Here is a 25,000-nt window from a genome sequence, read left to right as displayed (position 1 = left end):
GCAGCAATAGTTCTCCAAATTAGAAGGGGGCTTGGTCTCCTCATAGCAGCCAATGGGCCCTATTACAAGAACAGTGCTGTTTCTTTACTAACAATTTCATTGTAGGCAGGGGCAGGAATCAAAGACTATGAGATTTAGTCTCACACATAAAAACTCAATCAACAGAGGCTTAGCTGCATCTGTTCATTCCCGATTGGCTACTATCTATCTCCTAATAATTCTATCATTTCTTCCATGTTTTGTTAATCTTGTCCAAAGGTTCCTGGCTGATCAAATAATTGCCATTTCTCATGCAGTACCCCAAGACCAGATCAAGACAAGGTTCTTTCTACAGTTGCTCCAATGAAGTTCCTCCCTCTTCCCATCAATATCATCAGTTGGACATTTGATGAAGTGAGATTGGGAACTTGGAATATTCCCTTCCCACAAGCTATCTGAAGCCCACAAAACCCCTTCCCCTTTCTTCTTTCTGATTGTACCAATATATTTCTTTCCATTTTATTTACTTGAAAGCAAAGATAATTGATTTTAACTCTTTTCCTTTTAACAAATTTATTTTAATGCTATAACTTATCCTCTAGGTACAGCTTTACCTCCATGTAGAGAATTAGTGTCCCTTATCAATTGCTTTGAGTATAAGGTACATTCTTTTAGATACTGGAAAAATTCTCAGCCACTTACCATACAGTTTCTTGTTCTACCCTCTTCCTTAATGTGACTGATTCCAATATCTCTGCTTTTCACTATTTTCTCCCAGTGACCACCTCCCTATGGTATAGCTATATGCTGCCTACACACAGCCTAATCAACGAACTCTACTGACCCTTATATTGGTATAGACATTCCAGAGTAGCAACAGTGACCACCACAATGTGTAAGTGCCAGAGTTCTTAAGAATTAAAACTACTCATGAGAATCATGCTTGAATAACAACCTAGAGCAGATAAAAGTATTGGCTTACAGCTTTCTCACTCTGTGTTTCTTTGTTTTTATCTCTCCTGTCTTTCTGACTTTCTTCTTTCTCTCATTTCACTCCCATGTCTCTCTTTTGTATGGTCTCTGAGGTAGCTAAATACCCATGTGTGACCTACAAGTAACACACACACACACACACACACACACACACACACACATCCCTCCTAATCATTGAAGCAGCATTTGTACCTTAAAGATCATAAATTAAAATCCTTGTGTATTTATTATAATTCATATAATTCAATTAATTAACTTAATTTGAAATTAAGTAGCATTATTTCATTTCATACTCAAACTATTCTAAATACATTGAGTATAACAATTTTTTTAGAAAGCAGAAAACAGTTCTAAGGAAATCACCGATAACTGAGGGGAACAAAAGGAAAGTCATAATACACTTGAGAGTGGCAAGGATTTGGGGCCACAGAACACCTTTTTGCAGACAAACATCCTGCATTCTGAAGAGGGATGTCTGGTGGGACTCCATCATTTGAGTCAACCTTATATCTTTCTGGGTAATAGCATTCCGGCAAAAGGAGAGACTTGAAGCTCCCTGAGGCAGAGTGTTTGTGCAACCAACAAGGAGACAAGCAGACTAGAGTAGAAAGAATGCCTGGCTATTCTGCTCTTCCTAGCTTGGCTCAAACAGCTCTTCCCTGAACTCTAGAAGGGTCCAGTTTTCCCTTCTGTATGTTCTTCTAGTTCCTTTGGTCTTATCTCCATCATCCTTCATTCAATTTGTGGTTATACATTTGTGGGATTATTTCTCTAGGATGTGTGTATCTTGAGAACCTAGTTCTAGTTGTCACATTTTATAGCCCACAGTACAGAACAGGATTTGGACTTTGTACAGACTCAATAAACATTTGCCTTCTGATGGATTTGCTTGAAAGGGCTCGGGTCTATATGCATAGAAAGAGAAATCCCTCCTACCAGTGAGTAGAATTTTCCACTTAGGAACTCCAAGTCTATAAAAGAGTTTCTAGGCTGTGCCTCCTGCAATTTTAGGACACAAAGGAAATTGGGGATTTTGAAAGGCAGCATTGCAAACCTGTCATGGATCAGCTACATTCCAAGCATTATTTTCAGAATTTAACACAAGAATCGTCATTAGTAAAACTAGTTTTTCTGGTGAAAACACACACACACACATATGTTTATACATATTTCAAAATTAATGTAAAAAGATGCATGAAATATATGAAGACAAAAATTTTTCTTTTGAGTGACAATCTGCCTTTAACAAAAGCCATTGTCTTACAATGAAAAAATGTTACATGGCAGGAAGTGTCATGACACAGGATTGTCAACTTGGACTGGTCATACCTATGTGCATCAGTCTGAGGTGAGATTAAACCTCTCCTCTCATAATTTCCTTCTATTCCATGCTGAGAAGATTAAGCTATAATCCTTAAAAAAATGCTTCTTTTGTTATTAAATGAGTCTTTATATATCAAAAGTATGAATTGTTTCACATGATATGTCCTTTGTGTTCCATGAATAAAGTATAATCTTAAAAGTTACTGTAGACCAAATATCATTGAAAAATGCCAACCTTATTCACATTTCAAATGAGGGGGGGGGGCCTGGATCTAGCTCATTCATCCACCCAATGCAACTCCCTTCTCTGTGATTTTCTCCACATTTCCTTCCAACTACGTTGTTGCATTGTCAATGTTTGTTTAAAAGCTCTGTCTTTCCCACTTCATTATTATCCACACCAGGAGAGGAATCAAGCAAAGAAGGGTGCCGGGCTCGGGTCCCCTCCCCTGGTGCGGGGATCCAGGCTCTGCTATGCTCTAACAGCTCCCTTTCTCACCCTCTCCCCTGGTCACCCTACCCGCAGGTAAGGCCAGAATGGAGTGGGGGGCTCAGGAAAGACCTCAGGTGCACACAGCCATACGAGATCGCTTTACCCCCCTCCTTACCCATGAAGAAAGCCAGGCGTATGCGGATCTCGGAGATGCTTCAAGAGCAAATCTGATTTAATAAGGGAGGTGCTAAGGCTGATATGGTAGGAGGTGACGAGAGAAGAGGTCATCGACCAGAGAGCTGACGATAGGCTGGCGAGCTTGTCATAGAACCCCCTCATGAGCTAACGTCACTTGGATAGCGACACGCCAGGGGCGAAAACCCGTGAGACTGGGGGCACATGGGCTGGCGAGAAAGTTTGGGAGCTGTTCACAAAGCCGTTCTTCTGGTTCCAGACCCAGAGAATTGTGGCCTGCTTCCGCATTCCCCAGGGCTGGGGTAAAGGCAGCGTCTCGGGCGTACTCTTCAATGCCCTTCCCCCTCAAGGCCAAAGCTGAACCCCAACAGAAGGGTCTTTGTTTGTATAAGTTACAGAATTTCCTCAGTCTTTAAGGACTCTGAGATGCAATTATACCTGAAGTGAGATTAAAACTCTGGCACTATTTTGAAGAAAGCACATAGCCCTCTGTCCCAGTGTCTGTCATTTTAGATTTCACTCTGGGGGAGCATCTTTTCAATCTTGTTCTTAGAGACCAATAAAAATGCACTATGGGTATTCTTTCATACTCATCTATAATACAGATTCAGTAACTTTATCATATGCATAGTTATGAATTTGAATCGTATGTGAGTCCGATACCAGTGGCTTGTTCCTGTAATCCTAGGTAATCAGGATGCTGAAATTTGAGGATCAAGGTTTGAAGCCAGCCAAAGCAGGAGAACAGTGATACTCTTACATCTGATTAACCACCAAGGAGCTGAAAATGGAGCTGTGGCTCATGTAATAAAGCATTAGCCATGACTATAAAAACCTCAAGGACAGTTCCCTAGCCTTGAATTCAAGCTCTAGGAGCAGCACACCCAGACACATGGTGACGCACGTACACATACATAGAATTATGTACACACAGATTTGGCATTTTTGTAGGTGCATATTATTCAGGCATGATTACTTTCTTAAGATCAATTTCTAGAAATAGACATTTCAAGGTAAAAAGGAAAAAACTTCGAAGAAAAAGGAAACAGTTCTTTGCTATTTATGACCATAATACATTGTAAGCTTAAATTTCCTTGTTAGCTGGTGAGTAATGTATTATATCATTCTCTTTTGAAAATCATGATAGTTTTCTAAGTAAAATCAAAATCACTGTTGTGTATTCTTTGGACTTGCAAGAATATTAAACTTTCTCCAGAATCTTCTGGAGGGATCTAGAAATGTCTTCATCTCTTTCCCTATATTCATGGGCTTCCCCATTTTTGCGACTGAGAGTAAAGGAACAATGTTAATTTAGTTAAGTCAAGTTTGCTTACCTGCTACATTTTAATCCTTCCTCCTTTCTGGAATATAGTTTCCACATTCGCATTCTATGGTACACTGTAGCATTGTCTAGAGAAGAGTTATCATGGTACACTGCCTGATAATAGTAATGCAGTGATGGGCCCTGTGGGAGAATTAATCAAAAATACATTTTTAATAGTAAGTGTGGAAACGTCCAACTTCTCTGTCATTGTTACTGGCCTGGAAAAGTGTAATCGTGCACAGCATTGCATTTAAATGTGTTCTGACATTTGCTGGTCCATCATCAGAAAACTCTTGGCTTTCCTGAGCCTTCATGAATTTTTTAATAGATTGGGTTTAAACTTAGCTACTTATTAAATAATTTTATTGTAAATTTAAATAAAAATTAGCTATTACATAGAAACCTATTCATTATTCATCTTGATGGGATAATGATTTTCAGTTGCATTCACATTGTCTTAAAGGACAGGAATTTGTTCCTTTTAACGTCTGAATAGTATTACATTGTACATATGTACCACATTTTATTCATCTATTCATTATCTGATATTGATTGACTTCATGTCTTGTCTACTGTGAATATGCTACAGTAAACTTGAGTTACAAATGTCTTGATATGTTGGATATTGTTTCTTTTGAATCTACGTCAACTTGTGAGATTGTTGGATTACATGTTAGTATTACTTTTAACCGAGGGTGAGGGGTTTGTACATTGATCTTGCCAAGTTGCATTCCCACCAGCAGTGTCTAAGTGTTATAAGTGTTTCTTTTTCTCTACACCTTACTTAGTCCTGCTTATTATTTGCCTTTTTTAATAACAGCCATTCTCACTGGAGTAAGACTGAGCAGACTGAAATATTCTTAGTGTCCCTCTTAGCTTTGGAATTCTGTTTCAGCCTCACATCAAGTGATCTCTCTTACCATTTCAGACCCCCAGTCTCTACAATATATTTAGCAGATAATAATTGCAACTCATAAATATTGATATTGATAACATAAAATCAATTAGTCAATTAATGTTAATTGCTCTGCTCTGTAGGTTTGAGAAGCAGAGCAGTGAAGTACAAGAAACAGTTCCTGCCGAGTGGTTCCATTGGAGGGGAAGCAGGAAGTAATCAAATAATCTGGCATAAATTTGCCAAGGACAGGTACAGGGATGGAAAATTACAGGAATGAGTAGAAAGTGAAATTCTCTTTAGTTCTCCTGAAAAAAAAATAATGAAGAATTTCATTTGTGATTGGAAAAGAGTTATTTTAACTTCCTTTCACATAATTTGATTAAACACCTACAGACTTTTCAAGGACAGTATCTTATATCTAACACATTGTTTCAGTGTCTTTCCCATTTATTTCACAAAATTTTTGCTTCATTGTCCTGAATGGTAAACCATCTCCTTTTATGTTTCCGGTCTCCTTTGCATACACAAAGGACTACCTGATTGGATAAGATGTACTGCATAAAAGACATTTCCTCACATGATTATATCCACAAAGTTTCTGAACTTTTCCTCACAACCTCTATTTACCCTGGGCAGTTTGCTAGCAGAACACTACAGCTCCTCTTTTCTCTGGTCACAAAGCCAGACTATTGGCTTCCCTCAACCACGGTATTCTGAATAACCCACTCTCAGCATATAAAAGGTAGCCCCAGGAGTTGGGGGAGGCAGAAGAGAAGAGGCAGATATATCCAGAATCACAGATAGCAGTTTATTAAGTACTTCTTCTGGACACTAGAATAGTTTAGATCAGAAAGAAGGGCGTATATATTGGTCAGGTCAAAAGTGACTTCATCCAAGCCAGAATGCGTCTGGTTTGTCTTAACATCAAAGAGTCAGACACATCTGTGGCTCCAGGGTCCAGGGTAAAGTGTCACATGTCTCTTTAAAGGTCTTATCCACTTATAGTTTGTGGAGAAATTATACAGAGAAAACCCACTGAGGTTAGTCTGGGGCAATGATGGTAGTTATAACTCAACACGACTGCAGTCATGTAGATCAAATTCATATACGTGAATTGAGACTTGTGGTCAGAGGGCAGACCTACCTGTCATGAAATGGACAGGATGGATGAGAGCTTTGGAAGCTATGCTTCCCTTCTATGCTCTTCAGGCAGTGGGGAACTGTTCTCATTTAAAGTCCCTGGTTCATTGAGTAGAATATACTTATACCTGAGCTGCCTCATCCACTGTTGAGAACAGACTTATATGCCAAACTCTCCCAACTCACATCTGTCCAAGACTCTAACTTTACCTATTCTTATTAGGTAGAGTCATTATACGTGTGTGTGTGTGTGTGTGTGTGTGTGTGTGTGTGTGTGTGTGTGTGTATTCCGTAGTATTCCAGCTTTCTTAACTAATATCTTATCTTCAAATAGTAGGCTCTACAAAAAGCTGATAAAGATGATTTCATTTAAATATTCAAAACTGGGAATATATAATGAATTAAAATATAAATTCTAATTCCACACAACTCATCCTGCTTTGCAACTGCCATTCCTTCATGTCCTGAAGATTTTATGTGAGTGAGAAGTCTCTGGAAAAAGTTGGGTAGGACAGATTGGGTAATTATTTCCTGACTTCTCTATCATTGTGCATCTCAACTTTTATTTGTGTATAGTATGTGTGTATACATACATATATGCTCTCTCTTTCTAAGTAATCTTCCTTTCTTTCTCTCTCTCTCTCTTCCCATTCTCTCCTTCTCCCTTTCCCTTTCCTTCTCCATCCAATACATTTCACATATGAAAACAGGGACACACACACCAAATTACATAATAATGAATCTCAGGAGATATTTGAGGTGGTTAAAGTTATAAAATATATTTGTTTCCTTTATATCTTTTTTCTATATATAGTGGGAAAATCTAGGGCTCAAAAGTCATTGGTGACTCATCTACAATCCCATTTTAGGAGCTGAGTAGAAAATCAAGCCATTGCTTTTCACAGAATGAAGCTGGAAAGGACTTTGGGGATACTGGTGATAGGATTCCATGCTGGAGTCCCTGCTACAGACCTAGCTCCTGTCAATCAGCCAAAGGCATTAAATAGAGCCCATTTAATCTTTACTGTGTTTCCATAGGGAAGTATTGTCCTCATTTGAGAAATGAAGAAACTGAGGTTGCTCACTAAGTGATATTAAGGAGTTTATATGAACATCTGCAAGCTTAGTGAAGATTCATATTCTGGGGTATTTGGAGTCTTTGTTTTCTGGCGTTTTTCCTCTGGAGATAGTGACAAAATCCTTCCCATAGACTCAGAGTGTATTGTTGTTATTAGGAAAGAAAGAGGCCTTACCCAATCGGTTCTGCAGGTTTAATATACCAAAGATCTTTTTTTCTTATTGTAAATAAATCCTTTAATGCAGTTATCAAGTTATTGATCTTGGACACAGAAGTTAATAAAATAATACTTCACCTCAAGAATCTCATGGACTTAGAAAAACACACAATATTTACAGTACTAAATGCTCAGCTCACACTACCTTTGGGTTTTCAGTTTTGTTAATTCACTGGAAATATGTGTGCTATAAATTCACTGTGTGAATAAATGTGATGTGTGGTTATGTTTTTTTGTGATTAGAGATGGCTTACATGTGATTGTTTTTGAGTTTATTTTTTCATCCGTTTTTTAAAATAACTTATTTCTTTTTAATGAGCAGCAATGTAATTACAGCATGGCTTTTACTACCCCGAATATCATTAGCAGCTTCTCTATTTTCTTTGCTTAAGGCATATGTTGTAGTGAGCACCTAATTTGAGAACATTAGGCCTCAGTTTTCTAAGTAAAATCAACATTTGGGGCCACTGTTTTTTTCTGTGATCGAATGAGAAATGTAAATAAAATGAGGAATTTTTAATACAACAGGACTCAACCAGGACTCAACAGGAAAGAAAAATTGCTAACTAATGTCTCAGATTTACTAGAAAAAAAACAACAACACCTAGAGTCTAGGACAAACAGCTGACCCAAAGACATGAATTCTTGTGAAAAATTATAATAATGTAATCTTGCCTTTTATTCACCCCAGAATTTGAAAGATAGTGATTAGTGAAGAATTGAGGTAGATTTGGTTGGTTTTGGATACGGTGAAAACATAAGATGCAATTACTACCAAGAATATAGTGAAAGTGGATGTGCTTTGGGATGAAAATCTAGCCAGTGCTATTAGAAAAGGGTAGGAAGAATGTGAAAAGTGATTTTAGAAAGTCCAAGACCCTTCAAAGGCTGACGAACAAACCAACTTATAAAGATCCATCTCATTGTAAAGCAGGATGACATCATTAATGGGGGGATTATGTTGTGGCATTGAGAGGAAATAATGAATACACCTTTAAACAGGTGGATGGGTAAACATGGGTCTGTTTCACGTTGATGTTCCGCAGAGAATTGTCTGTTAGTCTGGGCCTTGGGAAACCAGCCTGGAAAGCTGCAGCCTCTGGTCCACCTTTCTTCTGCATGGCCGTCTTGCTTCCAGGGTTTCCCAGGTTCCGCCTCTGAGAAAGAATGGACCAACTATTTGATTCAGAGAGACCACAGAGAAAGAACACACATGCTCTGGCCTTCACTGGGTAGAATTGCATTTTAGGAGGAAAATGGCTATATTCAGTTCAGCAGTCTCTGTTAATGGTGTTTCTTTCTAAGTTCTTTTCTTATTTATTAGTCTATTTCAAGATTTAAGCAATCAAGATTTTTCTTGATTGCTTAAAAATTGATTATTGCAAAATTACCATGTATCTTGATATTTATAAGAAAGTTTTGCTATTTTGGTTCTCAGAATCCAGTATCACAAATAAACAGCAATTTATATACTAAAATAACATACATTTGTATCTGCCATTTCTGTGGCTACTGAAAGAAATTATCACAAGTTTTGTATTATTTCACATGAAGGTGATGTCTGAAATCACTTTCAATGAGCTGATAAATGATTGGCAAATCTCTATCGTAAAGAGAGGAGAATCCATTTCTTTTTACTTTAGACTCTTGTGGATAAGTAACTCCCACCTTCTGAGCATGTAAAATCTTTCTCAACCTCCATATTACAGAAACGTATGTTATTGCATTTAGTGCTTGCTTATATAATCTAGGACAATTTACCTACCTCTAGATATTTTCCTTAAACATATTTTAAACATTCCTCAAGGTAAAGCTGGCAAGTTCCAGGGACTCTGGCTTATTATATTTTAAATGGGAAGTTTTCAGTCTATCACAGTGTACACTAATGATGTTTCCTTTAGGTCAAACAGGTTATACTCTGTTCCATGAATCCAATGTTCTCTCATTTCTCCTCCCCAAAACTCCCCTTCTCCAGCTTTTGTTGAGTGTATGCATTATTCATCGGACAAACACATCCATCTCTCTGGTTTTAGTTTCCTGATCTCTGGATGAAGCTGAAGGCTGATTTACACATTTACTTATAACAGAGTGTTGCGTGAACTGGAAAATGACATTTCTGACTTGCCAAACCTGCATTTCTGCAAAAGCAATGAGTTGAAAAGGCTCCCTAAATTGTTATTGTTAGGATTCAAGTCCAACTGGTTCACCATGTAACCTCTGCTCAGCTTTCCTGCAATTTTCTCATCCATGGTATTAGGTGGTGCAAAGAATGACATTAAAGTTACTCTGGCTCCTAGAGCACTCTGAATAGGATGTTGGTGGAGATTTATACCGTGTCTCTTGACTGTCTCCCTTCACTGGACTTCTTGGGCTATAATAGAGGATCCTGGCTCCACCTAGTGTTCCCTAGCATTCTCCCTCTCTATGATGCTTCATGTCATCATCGTCTGTACATCAATTTTGCTTTGAGCAGATTTGTCTCCATGTACTGATAAAATGCTGCACTTGGTTGGTTACAGTGTACCTTTTCCTCACCTCTTTTTCTTTGTGAATATATAAATCGAGTTCTACAGCGACTGTGTCCCCTTCAAGCTTTTCACATATCATTTACATTTATTTAGCATTTGTCTACCATTTTGAACTTCCAGGTCCACTGAGGTAGAGGAGACTATATTTTTCCCATCATTGTCTCCATATCCAGCCTTTTGAATTCTTCCCCTCATAAATAATGTAAGGGTTGTTGAAAGGAAACCTCTACCTAGTTCAGGCAGAAGAGAGTTTATTACAAGATCCAAACCTCGAGCATGCACCAAATGTAGATGTGCGGACAGAGAACTTATGGTGGAGAGAAATTGCATAGTGGAGGGTGAGGAGTTGTGGCCGCTGTAAAGGTGGAAATGATCTCAGAGCCTGGGGGACCTCTCATTTTCGGAAAGAGGCATGATCTTGGTGGATGAGGAAGTGGCCTCCAAGCATAAAGTGAACTCAGAGCCTGGGTCCTTTTGTTCACTCACAGTCAGGTGAGTGACAGTCAGGCGATTGACAGTTACAGTTGATTACCAGTTTCGGGCAAGTGATCTCCAGTAATGCTACAGGTGCTGTCATTCATGAAGGGAGCTGTTCTCCCAGGAGGACCTAACAAGAAGTACTTGTTATTAATGAATGCATTGGGATCTACCAGCCAGACCTTTTAAGTTTCCACCTTACAATGAGCAATTTCCTCAAATTTGGCCTTCATTGTATCCTGTGAATTAAGTTATATAAGCAATAACATAAAGATACAGAGTTGGGGGAAAATGGGTCTCGTAAAAATGTAAAGCTATGATTTATCAGTAAGGTTTGGCTAAAAGAGATTGCCATGTGGTTCAGGCAGAAAAGAGTTTATGGGGGGAGAGGGGGCTGGAGAGCAAACTGCCAACCTGTACAAGATGGAGGTATGGGGAGAGAGAAGGGAAAGAAAAAGGAGAGGAATTTGTGTTGAGTGGGATCATTTTGGAAATGTGGGGGGTGGGCCCACAGCCAATGTGGAAGTGATCTCAGAGGCATGACTGGGGCAGTTCAGGAAGTGACCTCAGCATATAAGAGAGTGACCTCTGAGCCTGGGGTGGGGTCCTTGGCTGACTCACAGTCAGGTGATTGGCAGTTGTGATTACTGCTTTCAGGCAGGTGATCTCCAGTAAGGCTACTTGCTGTCCTTCATGAAGAGGAAAGGGGGAAAGGCTGTTCTCCTGGGAAGACCTAACAGTATTTTCTCACTTCTGCTATAGTGACCTAAGAAACTAGTCTCACAAACCTCATGTAACGGTATTATCCTAGTAACATATTCTTATGCAAAAGGAGTCATTCTTACATAGCAGTAGTTTTGAACACTTGTTTCAGAGTTTGCATGTCAGAAGCATCAAAACAAAATTGTTTGAGCTGAGTGAGTGGCTCAAATGTCAGAGGACTTGTCTAGCAAGCCCCAGATCCACAGTTCAAGCCCTACTACCACATATAAACCAAAAGAATAACTTAGGTTTCTCTCAGCCTCAGAGAAACTATGAATGAATGAGTGAATTTGTGTTTCCTGGCTCTGAATACAGATTCAGAGTACATGTGTGAAGACTCCCTTTCCCCTTTCTGAGTTGAAATGCCGGGGCTCTGCCTGCCTGACTCATGCCTCCACCCTTTTTGCCTTGGCTAGCTTCCTGGTTGCTCTGCCCTAACATTTACCAGAAGGTACTCCCCAAGCTCCTTCGCTTTGTGCTGTGTTCTCGCTTCCGAAGGGCAAGGAGCAGGTATCTGTGTTCACCCCTTTATCCTCGGGCCTAGTTCAATGTCTCACAGATTGTGAAAATGTGCAGTAAAAGCTCTCAAGTTGATGAATTATTTAATTCTGCGCTACGTACACGAATGGCACAGAGCTGACTAGCCAAGGCAAATACTGTTGAAAGTGGCCCACTTGGTAATTGTTTCCTTATATAGGAGGTCTTGTGCATTTCCCAGGCTGTTCAGAGAAGAGGAAATAAATGAGCAACCATCAGGATAAATTAAGAGTTCTGTTAGGTAGTTGTGGATGATATGTGTCCTGGCTCAGAAGGACATAACTTGCCTGGGGAACTCCATAACTAGATTTTCATTCTCACCAAGGACTTTGCTTTGCCTCTGCACTTTTTTCTTTATATCAGATGGGTGGTTGAGATAATTAAGGCCAAAGTCTGCATTGCATTATGGTTTGGAGGCAGCTATTGCCTTATAGTTGTTTAAAAGCCTTTCATTTACACTTCCCTGGCTTCTCCTTAAAATTTTGAGAGCCTTCTTTTCAAAATCAAGACAGCTTTGTTAAACTTCCCCTTTCCCTCCTTCCTTGTTTCAATGAATAGGAAGTCCCCTTGGAAACTCACTAGGCAAACCAGAAGAGAAAGAACTAATGAAACAAGAGTTAGTGTTATTCTCTCTGATGCTATAGGGAAAAAAAGACAGAAAATATTTCCTGCCTTGGTGGAGCTTACATTTTATTGTTTGCTCACCTCATAATAGTTTTTTTAAGTTAGTTCCATTCCTCTTTCATTTATCTATTTTTTATTATCTATTGTAAGCTGATGAACAGGGAGGTTACAGTTACATAAGTAAGGTAATGAGTACATTTCTGTAATGGTTTGTGACAAAAAAGTCTATGAATTACTACCTCAACAGATGTAGTATTCTTGTATTTCATCATTCATACTAGTTCATACCATTTTTGTTCTCATTTTGAAAAAGACTCTCCTGATTTGTATCTCCTAAGGGTTATCTTCTGGTTCAGAGCAAAGAGGGTCTACATTCAGCCTCTGGGAGTGAATTCCATGATCCTAGTCCTGTTGATCTTATCATCCTGGTAAGTGATTGCTTTAAGAATGGATATGTTGCACAGTCCTGGCCAATGATATAACAAGAAATTAAAGATTGAGTTGGGGTCTGGGAAGATTTGTCTTATTCATTTGATTTACAGAGTGGTTATACTTACCTAAGTCAGATTAAAGAGTATGTTTCTTTTGGGACATACATTCTGCCATATTTGTTTAAGTATATGGATTTTAGGTTTTGTTTTTTAGGAAATCCACCTCTTCCTTTACTATATGACAACAAAGAGGAAAGAGTCACGTTTCTCTTCTCTTACATACCACTATACCTCAGCACAAGAAAATGTTGAATGACCTAATGTGTGTGTTTCTGAGATCCTTTATAATATATTTTTTATCTATTAAATAATTAAAAGAAAGGAAATTGTATAAGGGAGACAGGGCAAGTATACTTGAAAACTTAAGGAAGACTGTGCAATTGATTTTTTCTAGAGAGAAACTCCAGAAGTGGGAGGTCCAGTTAACATTATTTCTATAAAGGTAAAGCGACCCTTATCTCATATATATCACTGTAGACTCATTAATAGGAACTTTGCTTCCCCAAATATCCTTTGTTTAATTCACGGACAGCAGAAATAATGCAGTCTCTCTCCTACAGCCTGTGTTAGAGATTACTCAAAATCTCTACCATCTGCTACCCAGGCAAGTGCAACAATGGCATTATCTGTACTACAGCCTCAGTGTGGTTACAGTATATATGGTTATTTACACACTATCACCTTATTGCCTGAATGTGATAAACTCTTGGGAGATAGGAATGCTTTACTAATTAACATACCACTCAGAGTATCTTGAAGCTACCAGTGAGTAAGTACCTTCTGAAGTGGTTTCTTAACCCAATTGCCCATGGCTCAAATTATACTGAATTAATATAAACATAGACTTTGACTGAACACTAGGTTCAACACAAACTTCTACTTCGGGACGTTGTTCATTTGTAGGCACCTCCTCCTGTTGCTTGCTTGTGGAAATTCACTCAGGGAGAGACAGGATCTCAGAAAGTCTAAATCATATGGATTATGGAGGTTGAGTTGTATCTACACATTAGTCTTCCCCTTCCCCAAAGCATTGGGTTTTTTCAAAAGAATATTCACATTCATTACCAAGTAAATTTCCCAACAACTGGGTTTCAGGAAAGGGCAGGTCTCAAAGCCTTTATCTCATGGCCTTCTCTTTATTGTTTTCTTTACACTGGGATGTTCATACTTCACTAAGGCCAGCCATTTACCCTGGTCTCATTGGAGCTGTGGCTACAGTCTTCAAATAAGGGCTGGCAAGAGTAAGCATCCATTTTACCTTCAAAATAAAATCCTACAAATTATTGCTAAAATAAAAAGTGTACCTACCAAAGAAAAGAACTCACGGAAAATTTTAGTATAGCAAAGGGTGGTCAATACCTTCTAAGAACTAATTCTTGGGTTGTACAAGTTTCTAATATTAGTTACTTATGAGTTCTGTGCACTGAGATTTAGAACTTTGGGGTATTCTATTTACACTTAGATAATGAAAGCAAATTTCAAAAATACACAGATATGTATTCTCATCTATAAATGTGGTTAAGTTTCAGCCTGTATGAAGTTGTCCATGAATTTCATATACATCTCATATCCAATACCTTCATCATGATCTGAGCTGTCCATCTGATCAGAAACAAATCCTTGTCCCTTAGCTTCCATTTGAATTCTTAGTTAAGGTTTGCTGTTTTCCTCTGAAGTTATCACTCCCTAGCTTCAATGTGATTAATTTGTAATTAATGTTATTAACACATTCTAGTATCTTTCACCTTCAAATGCAAAGTACTCCCTAAACTTTTTTTTTGTTTTGCCTTTTATAACTCTTTCCAATGGCTGCCCCATTCCTCTGCTTTGTTTGATAGCAAAGGTCTTCAACAAATTTATTTGCTTAATTCATTTTCTCATTTGCCAGCCTCTCTTTTTTCCCTCATTCCTACTGTTGTTGAATCTGATCTTTAAAGGTCGCTAACAATCTTCATCATGCCAGTTTCAAAGGTCAAGTCACCAGCTCTCTTTGGAATTACAATGTCAGCAGCTTTTCAGTATTATACACTTGCAATGCTTTTTAAAAATTTTCCTCACTTGGCATCAAGGTCGCCTGCCCTCTCCTTTCCTCCATCATCTGTGTCATCTCTGCATGTTCCTTTTTCTTCTTTTCTTTCTTGTTTCTCCTTGAAAGATTTTGCAGAGTTGTGGCCATCCCCTCTTTCTATCTAGGTTTTCTTCTTGGAGTCTGTATCCAAGTCCAGAGTCTCGCAGACATAGTTTGTAAGTGACTTACAGCAACATGAATGCTGAAATTTTCTGTTGATTTCCAAATCAATATCTCCCATTGACCTCTAATAATCATATCACACTTACCATGTCTAAACCGAAAATTCAAAACCATTGTGTTTCAAAATTCTTCTCCTACTCCTCCTCATGTCAGTAAATTGTCACACCAGGCACTCAACTATTCTTCTATTTTCCTTGTGTTGCACTGACAATCTCTGAGTATGTTTTATCAATTAAATCTTCACAATTCAGGACCAATATGACCACTTTTAACCACCTTTCTGTTTGCTCCTACCTCATTCAAGATCTTAAGAACACTTACATTGCTAAAATAGCCTTCTGACCAGTGCCTCTTACACATAAATATTCTCTCTACAGTAGCTTGTACAACTGTTGTAGGTTGAATTCTGTCCGTGCAACACATATTACAAGGATAATCTCCTACTATTTCTGAATGTAGCTGTATTTGGAGATAAAGTGATCATCGAAGTAACAAAATTGAGTTCTCCAGTGTGTTCCTTAAAAGAAATATTGCCTGTATAGAAAGTATGTGTAGACTCAAAGTCACACAAAAGGAAGGCCATGTAAAGACTTAGGGAGAAGAGAGCCACCTACTGCTGAGGCAGAAGTCCCTAGCAGCATAAAGTCAGATCTGCTTCCAGAACTGTGCAAACATTTCCATCCCTGAAGATCCTGGTTGGTGGCACTTCAACATTACATCCTCACCGCACAAACACAATAATCTGTCACCAGCGTAAATCATACCATTTCACTCCATGGTACAAACTTCCAAATGTTCTTAGTATTGTCACAAATTATACTAAGTCTTTCATCCATTTCAACCATTCCTTAGCCTATCTTGTTTGATGGTATTATTTTTCTTCAAACATTCCTCATTCATCTTCAGTTATATTGTCCCTTTATTACTTCTAGAATATTTCAGCCTCAAGAGCTTTGTTTTTCTTTTTCTTTCTCTCCTTCCTTTTTTCCTTCCTCCCCTTCCTTCCTTCCTTCCTTCCTTCCTTCCTTCCTTTCTTTCTTCCTTTCTTTCTTTCTTTCTTTCTTTCTTTCTTTCTTTCTTCCTTTCTTTCTTTCTTCCTTTCTTTCTTTCTTTTCTTTCTTTCTTTCTTTCTTCCTTCCTTCCTTTCTTTTCTTTCTTTCTTTCTTTCTTTCTTTCTTTCTTTCTTTCTTTCTTTCTTTCTTTCTTTCTTTCTTTCTTCCTTCCTTCCTTTCTTTCTTTTTAAATGTCTGTCTTTCTTTCTTTCTTTCTTTCTTTCTTTCTTTCTTTCTTTCTTTCTTTCTTTCTTTCTTTCTCTCTTTCTTTCTTGTTCTGTGAAACCTCAATATACTGGCTTCTATGGACCTTTCACTTTGCATAATTTTGGGACTCTCATATCTACAGAGACCTACTTTGTCAATAATTTCTAAAACAAATTTCCCCAACATGATCTCCTTATCATTTTATTCTGATGTTTGTGTCTTCATATATCTCATCTCTATCTGAAATAATCTGTTTCTTTTGTCTATCCATTTCAGTACAAAGTATAATCTATAATGTTTCTTTTCTTTCCTTACTTATTCTTTCTACAAATATATGACCTTACAAAACTGTGTGTGAAATTATTTTGCCATTATCTTGAACTGGCCACTTAGTAAGAGGTAGTTGAACAAGTGACTTCTTTGCATTTAGATCTTGTTCTTGTGCATTGTTTCTGAGCTTTTTAAGCTGTCAAATGTTACATGACAGCAATAGTTCACCTTTGCTACATGCTGACCAATGCTGATCATTGAGCTAAGGACTTAAACAGGTGTTATTCAAAAGGATGGTTAGATTGTATTACTCCTTAAAGAGACTCACACAGACCTGATTAAAAGAATGAGGTGACATCTTACTATCTCTACTTGTTATAGTTTCTGAGAATGGCCAGATTAAGAAAGGGTGACTGCCATGGGTCCCTTTGTGAACCTTGGGTCCAGCCTTGCATAAGAAACTCAGTGTAATGCAAGGATTGGATGACGCATACATTTGCTCTCTGACATTTGGCCATTGCTTCTCTGGCCTACTTTACCTGAGCCAGGTTCTCAGCTGAAAGTGACAGGAATGGTGGACAGGTCCCTGATGGTTTTGATGAAGTTTCTCCTGTTTTCACTGAGAATTACTTGATGAGTCACAGAGAAATCATTTATTGAGACCAGATTCTGACTAGACCTACCTTCTGGTTCAACAAGACATTCAGATGGTCACTGAAAATTGTAGCTATCATCCTCTTCACCCCAGTGTTTGAATTCTTATCTCTAGATACAAGGACTTAAGACAGAAAAATAGGAATGAGATAATATGAAACAGTAAATAATGCAACAAATAAAAACCCTAGTATTCTCTCTCCTGTACAAGACAGTTTGTACAGCCAATCCCACTTAATGTTAATAGATATTAAAAGATAGAATGTCTCAATCATATTATTATTCCAGAAAGAAGAAAACTGAGATTAGTCTATTTTATTAATATAGGTCATGCCCTGTCCAAGAATCCTATCTCTGTTCACGATCAGCCCATAAAATTTCTACAATAGAAAGGTTTGGAGAAAATCTTAATGAGTAATGAAAATGTCACAAACTTTATAGCAGCCAACTGGAGAGGTCCACATTACTTATTTGATGTCATTAAAATGTGGAATTGAAGTAAATCCCCAACTCAAGGGATAAGCCACATTTCAATGTGGGCCCAGCTGCCTATCCTCCTATCGTTCCCTGTCCCAAGATTCATCTCCTCCGTGGTCTGCATCAGTACCTCTCCTCTAACTACCCCCACCATCCCATTCACTGCAAAACTAACAATAGCCTCCGCCACTCCTGCATAACTGTTGAGAACCATTCTCTTTGCAGGGCCCTGTTCTAGTGACAAGGAAGCCACCTCTCAGATTGCATGAAGACTGGCCGAAACATTTCCAGTTCTTGCAGAAATGACTAAACCAGAGGTTCATTGGAAGTGAACCATAGTTGTTGGGTATATTCTCAGAGCCTGTGCCAAAACTGCTCAGACTCAGTTTCTCCAGTAAAAAGTTTTCCATTCCTATAGACATGTAGTGAGGTATGGGTCATACTGACAGAGTCTGGAGAACCATGGTGTTTCCTCACAATGAGCAACAGAAATGCACACCGCAGGATTTCACAGTTCTTGGTTACACACCAAAGACACTGTGTCACTCCCACTACAGTGCATCCTGATTATAGAACTCCAAGGTGGTTAATACACTACAGTTTCACACCTAACAAGCAACACTCTTGTTTTTGTAAATCCAAAGCCTCTGTCTTGTCCATGCTCAGAGCACATCTGCCCGAGCTGATGGGGAAGTGGAAGCCACATATTAAAGAGTGCATTAAAGAGTTCTACTGGTTACTTACTCCTTGCATCCACTGAAACACTTTAGTCTTCTCACACCATGGGAAGCCCTGTTGTGGGGGGTGGTGGAGAGGCTGGGGGAGTGGGTAATTGGTGCTGCTATTGTTCTTCCATGAAACATTAGGTTATTTGTGGACATTATTCCCCATAGTGTGAACAATGTGAGCTATTTTACCACAACTGGCTTGGTTGACCCTGTAGCCAGCAATTTCCTGACTCTCAAACCCAGTGGGCCCAGGCCATTCAGACAAGCCCCACGTGGCCCTGGAATAGGAAGCCTGATGGCTGCTAACTAGAACTCATGTCCTTCCAAGCAGTAATCGTGAAATAGCGTGTGCCAAGAATCAAGGAAGAGGAGGACAAAATCTTTCTTCCTGCTCAGTGTTTTCTACAAGGTGACAGTCATTCAGAGAATGCAAATAGGTCATAATAGCTGCTCCACAAAGAGCCTCCAGGGAGAGATGGCCTGTGGTGAGGTAGGGTGGGGGGCACAAAGTTTTAGACAGAGGATCTGCACCTGCCTTGTCACAAGTAGTGATAGGCTGTGTTATACAAAGCACATTGGGCCAAGTCTCAAAGAAACACAAAGCTGAGTGTGTCCGCCTTGGTTATGAATATTTTCTGTGAAATTTCAGAGATAAAATGAGAAAAAGATATGGAGATATGATATTATATTGGACAATGGAAACAACTATACCAAGCTTTCAGCTCATCAGAATAATTACACAGGAAAAAAAATTATCCTTATTTCCTTTCACCAGTGAGTAAACACAAAACTCAGAAAACATCAGGAAGGCATGAGAAGAGTAGCAATTGAAAATGATGTTTCATTTGGCATTGTACAGAAAGGTCCTTCTTCCTATGGGGAGACAGAGGTGAGAGTGGGATGCACAACAACTAAAAATAAATTAAAGGAAAGCTTCAAGGACATGATGGAGCTTGACGAAGAAGAGATAAACTCAGATGACTCTACTTTTGGAAATTATGTTAAGTGAACTTTTACTGCAGGTGTGGCTACAAAAGTATTGAGTTTTGTTCAGCAATAACACAGGTCCTAGAGCTCTCACGTGCAGGAATCTAAAGGTGTGAGTCACAGATTCTTCATGCAAATCACTTAATATGCTTATGACAAACATCCTTGAATCCTCTTCCTATGGTACTGACTCACAATCTCTTGGGATAAAACCAAGAGTCTGCATAATAACAGATTTCCTGGGTGGTGTTGACATACAGTGTAGTTAGAGAGTTACTCTTTTGATCACTACTTTCACATGGGGCGTTACCTTAGATATCTGGAGCATACTCATTCCTCTGTCCTACTCTTGGAGAAAATGATTTATCATTAAATCACTGAGGTTGAGTGATGATATTTGCAAAGGCTTCACAGGACATTCCTCAACTCTTAACAAGATCCACTTGTTTAGGTCTCCCTTTTATGTGTGACAGCTAGGACTCTGTCCAGGTAAAATGGCCAGATAAAACACAAGTCAATTAATTAAATGTGAATTTCAGAAAAATAACGAATCTACCTTTATCGATGTGCACAATGCAATTATTACATGGAATAGCTTGTGGTAAAAAAAAAATCTAACTATTTTGTGCATCTGGCAAACTTAAGTCCAGATGTCACAAACTCCAAAGCCCCTCCCCTTTCAGTTAGTCCATAGTTGTCTCTTTGTCCCATTTAGAGGATAGTTGAAATTTGGATAGGATACCCTTATTTCTAAAAAGATCATACAGACATCTAATAAACATCAATTAATAGAACTGTACAAGTGCTGCTGAAAACATAATATGAGGTGAAAATATCTGGATAAACTAATGATATGAGGTTCGTTGTGTTTTGTTTTGGTTGGTACAAAAATCATCACAAATGTGGTAGATTAAAGTAATACAATACTTAGTATGTTTGAGTTATGTTTCAAACACTCTCCAGGGACTCAGTGAACTGAAACCATGGCATCTCTGCAGGCTCTGGAGAAATTATTGTTTCCTTGCCTCTTAGTCATCTAGAGACTAGCCACATCCCTGGACTCAGGGCCGCCTTTCTACACCTTCAAAGCAAGTGGGGCTACAACTCTTTGACTATCCCAGTACAGTCTCTTTCTGAAAACAGGTGGGAAAATTGGTACCCTTAGATATTTGGCCCACCTGCACAATTCAGGACTATCTTCTTACCTCAAGGTCTGACTTTCTTCACACATTCAGAGCCAGCCACGGATTCATGTTGGAACTCTACAGATTTCAGGAACTAGAGTGTCGTTCTCTCTCTGCTTGCGGGATGGAGGACATTCTTCTAGTGATTGCATCCCCTAAGTTATTTGGAAGTCAAATGTAATGAAATTGTCTGAAAGTAAAGCAAGTTATATAGCAGGATTTTAAGTATTGTTATAAAAGTACTGCGCTTCTCTCAACATCGATTGCTAAATTTGAAAAATTTTAGCAGAATCAGTGGGAAACTGGAATGGGAGAATGATAAGAGATCGAAAGAATGAATGATGAACCATTTACTTATACATAGCTTATTCCATTTCCGGGATTAGTCTAAGCATTTCAGATCTTCACCCCTGCCATTCACACGCGGCAGTGCAATATACCCAGTGGTCGTGTTATTTTTTTTTTAAAGTTTTTATTATAAAACTGATGTACAGAGAGGTTACAGTTTCATACGTTAGGCATTGGATACATTTCTTGTACTGTTTGTTACCTTCTCCTTCATACCCCCCTCCCCCTCCCCCTTTCCCCCCCTGAGGTGTTTAGTTCACTTACACCAAACAGTTTTGCATGTATTGCTTGTGTTATTGTTTCTCTTATTTTACCCTTTGTCTCTCAATTTTGGTATTCCCTTTCAATTTCCTAATTCTAATACCAGTATACACGGTTTCCAATACACTCAGATGAGATTACAGAGATAGTGTAGATACAATCACAAGAAGGTGATACAAGAATATCATCAATAGTAGAAACTACAGATACACATGGGATGTTGAAAGTAGTTACAACTGTGATATAACAATCATTTCCATAAAATGGAGTTCATTTCACTTAGCATCATCTTATGTGATCATAAGGGTATAGCTATTGGGCTCTTGTGATCCTCTGCTGTGACTTGCCTAAACCTGTGCTAATTATTCCCAATAAGGGATACCATAGAGTCCATATTCCTTTGAGTCTGGCTCACTTCACTTAGTATAATTTTTTCCAAGTCCTTCCATTTCCTTACAAATGGGGTAATGTCATTCTTTCTGATAGAAGCATAAAATTCCATTGTGTATATGTATCACATTTTCCTGATCCATTCGTCTACGGAGGGGCATCTGGGTTGGTTCCAGATTCTCGCTATGACAAATTGTGCTGCAATGAACATTGTTGTGCTGGTGGCTTTACTGTGATTTTGTTTGTGTTTTTTTGGAGAGATACCCAAAAGTGGGGCTGCTGGGTCATAGGGGAGTTCTACATTTAGCCTTCTGAGGAATCTCCATACTGCTTGCCAGAGTGGCTGAATCAGTTTAAATTCCCACCAACAATGAAGTAGGGTTCCCTTTTGGCCACATCCCCTCCAACAACTGTTATTGTTAGTTTTCTTGATATATGACATTATTACTGTGGTGAGATGGAATCTCAATGTTGTTTTGATTTGCATTTCTTTTATGGCCAGTGATGTAGAGCACTTTTGCATATGTCTCTTGGCCATTCTCATTTCCTCATAAGAAAAGTCTCTTTGTAGGTCTTTAGCCCACTTGATGAGCGGGCTATTAGTTCTTTGCAGTTTTGTTTTGGAGGAAGGTAATTTTTTTACTTCTGCATATATTTTAGATATTGAGGCCTTTGTCCGTTGAATGGCCGGTAAAGATCTTCTCCCAGTCTGTGGGCTTTCTGTTTATCTTGCAAGCTATGTCCTTTGCTGTGCAGAAGCTCTGCAGTTTGATGCAGTCCCATTTGTCCAACCTTTCTTTGATTTGTATCTTTTCTGGGTCTTTGTTAAGGAAGTTCCGTCCTGTGCCAAGGAGCCCAAGTGTTTCTCCTACTTCTTCCTTTAGTGTTTTCAGGGTGTCTGTTTTGATTTCGAGGTCTTTAATCCATTTGGAATTGATTTTGGTGCAGGGTGATATATAAGGATCTAGTTTTAGTTTGTTGCATGTGTTGAGCCAGTTTTTCCAGCACAATTTGTTAAAGAGGCTATCTTTCTTCCAAACTATTGTTTTAGCCCCTTTATCAAAGATTAAGTAGGCGTAGTTCTGTGGGTTCATTCCCGGGTCTTCAATTCTGTTCCATTGGTCTTCAGGCCTGTTCCGTTGCCAATACCAAGCTGTTTTTATTACTATAGCTTTATAATACAACTTGAAGTTGGGTATTGTAATTCCTCCAGCAGTGTTCTTTCTGCTTAGGATTGTTTTTGCTATTCTATGTCTTTTATTATTCCATATGAATTTCTGGATTGCTTCCTCTATTACATGAAAAAATGGTGTTGGGATATTAATGGGTATTGCATTGAATTTGTAGATAGCCTTTTTCAATATTGCCATTTTGATTATATTAATCCTCCCAATCCAGGAGCATGGGAGGTTTTTCCTTTTCCTTAGTTCTGACTTAATTTCGTTTTTCAAGGTTTTATTTAAATAAGGAGACAGCTTTCTAAAGTATAACATTTTCTACTGACGTATTTTATTCATTTGTTTGTTTTAATGGTTTTATGCATAATACACAAGAAACAACATTTAAATCTTAGATTAACATACTGACTCAACAGCACATAGGATCTTCAGAGAATCAATGCTAAAAAATTTCATTTTTGCAAGCAATAGGATTACAGGCACTACATAGGCTTTAAGGAATTAAAATGCAAACGCCTAAAACCAAAGTGCCATCCCATCAGAGCCGCCTGCGATTTAAATAGGCTGGATGGGAAAATTGGGTCAGGAGGCAGTGCTACAATTGTATTATCGCCACAGGATCTTACAAATAAGCACTTATCCCTAACATGCAATACTGCAGATGCAAATTAAACTTATCTGTGAACAGCTGTCTGCTGTTTCCTGCTCCCAGAAGGAATGAAGCAACTCTTCTGATTATGAGGAGAAACCTGTCTGAGGCAAAGAAAGATTGGCACACAGCACAGCCTCCTCAATCCACTTGATAACTCAATTACTTCAGCTTCTTTTACTCCAGGATTAATGTATCATTTTCATTTCACTTTTTTTTATTCTGCTTTTGTAAAAGCAGTACTGAGGTGGATATTTGATCTTCATTGTTTTTTCATCTTTATTTTTGTGGACATAGCTTGTTAGGATAACTTTACAATTCCATATTTAAATTTGTAGCTTTCATTTGCTTATTTTTGCATATGCAGGCAATGCTTTTCATCGGTAGTAAGGATTTCATAGTTTAGCTTATTCCCCAATGGAGGGATGACATTTATTTTTTCTGCCTTTACTTATCGAATTCACCAAGGAGCTGTTTGTTCCCTCTGCATTCTAGGCCACACTGCCAAGCTGGTTATGACTCAGATGATGTGATCTGAAAAAAGTCTACAGAAAAAAAAGGTTTCCCCTCCCTCATCAACACAACGCCCACCCTCTAAGACGTTCAAGCTGCAACTAGCACAGTTCTTAAATTAACCACTTTATGTACAAAACAAATACAAACCTAAAACAATTAAAAAAATAATCGTACCTTTACATCTTGTTTTGCCCAACACACAAAAGGAAAAATTATCCTACTCTTGGGGGATAAAAACTTGAGCTTCCACACAAAACTGAAAATAGAATCTTACTTGATAATATAAAAGCTACCATCAGAAGAAATCCCTTCAGGATCATTAAGCCACTTCCTTTGATCTGAGGTTCCTATAGTAGTATTAAGTTACATTAAATACCTGAAAAAAATTCCAAAAGAGAACCACACTCCCATCTATAATTCAAACTTTTGATAAATCATTCCAGTGGGCTAAACCAACCCCCATCCAACACTTTCCTCCCACAAGCCATACACACGATAAGTTAATGCACTCCAACACCTAATGCAATCTTCCCCAGTCACCCAGTTCATAAACTAGGGGAACATATAAACCTTACGATTGGGAGTCACTTGCCAACTTGGAAGCTGAGATTTCTTTAAGTTTTCCATTCTAAGTACTTAAGCTTTCTGGTATGAGTATCTGAAATCATAAACTAAACAATTACCTAAACCCAACTCCCCACTCCCAAACAGGCCTTGGCCAACTACTTGCCAAAATTTCTCCCTCCCCTTTAGGAGTATTTTAAGTCACTTGGTATGTGGAAACTTAACTTCAATATTTGGCCTAGTCAAGCACTCCTGAAGTTCTCCTGAGATGACTGAGTATGAGCC

General features: G+C 38.5%; 1 pseudogene; it reads right to left on the bottom strand.

The window, feature by feature from the left end:
* The window catches only part of LOC125366977, a 98,836-nt pseudogene that overhangs the window by 32,927 nt on the left and 40,909 nt on the right, over positions 1 to 25,000 (bottom strand).

This window comes from Perognathus longimembris, chromosome 18 (assembly GCF_023159225.1).
Source record: "Perognathus longimembris pacificus isolate PPM17 chromosome 18, ASM2315922v1, whole genome shotgun sequence".
NCBI lineage: Eukaryota > Metazoa > Chordata > Mammalia > Rodentia > Heteromyidae > Perognathus > Perognathus longimembris.
This window is presented reverse-complemented; position numbering and strand designations above follow the sequence as displayed.